Genomic DNA, 1,564 nt, shown 5'->3' with positions numbered 1-1,564 from the left:
GTAAGTGATCAATGTTGGCTCTTCGCCTATTAATTTTCTCAATAAAAAATATTTGCGTTGTTTAAAAATTGTTTTAATCACGTATGGGATTCAGTAACAAGGTTATGACTCGTATTGCATCTTTCTCCGTGCATCGAATTTTAGGAATTAATCAAAGATGGAGAGACGGTCACCTTGTAGGTTTCTTTCTTCTCAACTCATCTTCGAAAGGTCGCGCTACGTCGCTTCATTTCACTCGATTAATTCCAAAAATCAATAAAAAATATATTTTCAACTAAATTAACAACTAATCAAAACGCCTTTTTTCATTAACACAAAAATAAATATTTTCATTAATAAAATTTGCCAATCAAACATTTTTCTACTTACAGAACTACGTAAGCATTGATCCCGTAATAGGGGTATGTAGGACCAAAGTCAATATTGTCAAGCTCAATAATAAAAATAAATAATTTTTTTCAACTAATTAATCAGACAATTTAATAAATAATAATAATAATAATAATAATAATAATAATAATAATAATAATAATAATAATAATAATAATAATAATAATAATAATAGTAATAATGTCATATATTTTAATGAAGGGTACCGCTTACGGCGGACGGGTAGGATGCTAATACCTTCCCTACCTTGTAACCGACTCCCGAACTTGGATATCAAAAATCCAAAAGCCCAAGGTAATTGGGCTTAAAATTTTTTCTACATTTTTAACTATAAAATGTAGTGGCGACTCTAAAAAAAGTCGTGCAGCTGAAAATTGGGGCGCGACAATAATAAAAGAGTAAATTCTTCATTTTTTGATTGATTTTTTATGGATGAACAATAGCATATTTAACGAGAATGAAGAAAACATAATATGATGATGATCCTACAAGTGTCATCATCTTACAACACTATAACATTCTAGAAATATTAATGTAATATGAATTATTTAATTAAATCTATATAATCAACTATCATATTCTACCCTATTCCTTTTCTATTGAATTTCATAACAATTATCATAATAAATATCTTATCATTACCGACCCCTTTAAAATCAACTTGTCCTGAAGGTTGGATGATAGCTTAAGAGATCCATTGAATTGATTCATTAAATTTGAAGGCATTTCCTCATCTCCCTCATTAAAATTTTCTTTGTCCTTACACACTAAGGTGCCATCATTTGTTATTAATGTAACGCTCCGAAAAATACTCTTTATTTATTACGCGGAAAAGTGAGTAAATTTTTTTTTTGAATTGGTGATATAAAATTGTGTCCTTTTAAAAACCTTTCTTTCCCGGGACATCACTTCAAGTAACATATAACGCGGAAATCAAAACCTGTTACCTAACGGTAACTGAAATGATACAACATTTCCTTAATATACATCTTCATAGATATAAAAGATCATAAGTACTTAATATACATATTCAACAAGAAAGGGCGGAAATATTAATCATCGCTAAAAGACACTAAACAAAGACATGAACAAGCTAAAGCCGTAAGTGTTTCAAAAGTCACAAAATGATAAGCAACTCCTAGTGGCTAACTCCAAAGCTAGGGTACTGCCTCTC

At 29.7% G+C, this 1,564-nt stretch overlaps 1 long non-coding RNA gene across 1 annotated transcript in view; it reads right to left on the bottom strand.

The window, feature by feature from the left end:
- LOC109329022 overlaps positions 791-1,564 on the bottom strand; it is a 3,794-nt gene continuing 3,020 nt past the window's right edge. The window contains exons 2-3 of the long non-coding RNA XR_002105505.1: positions 1,481-1,483; positions 791-900 (exon numbers count right to left, since the gene is read on the bottom strand). This is a non-coding gene — a long non-coding RNA (uncharacterized LOC109329022). The remainder of the gene's footprint in view (positions 901-1,480; positions 1,484-1,564) is intronic.

This window comes from Lupinus angustifolius, chromosome LG02 (genome assembly GCF_001865875.1).
Source record: "Lupinus angustifolius cultivar Tanjil chromosome LG02, LupAngTanjil_v1.0, whole genome shotgun sequence".
Lineage (NCBI taxonomy): Eukaryota > Viridiplantae > Streptophyta > Magnoliopsida > Fabales > Fabaceae > Lupinus > Lupinus angustifolius.
The sequence above is the reverse complement of the archived record's forward strand: the minus strand, read 5'-3'. Positions and strand labels throughout refer to the sequence as shown.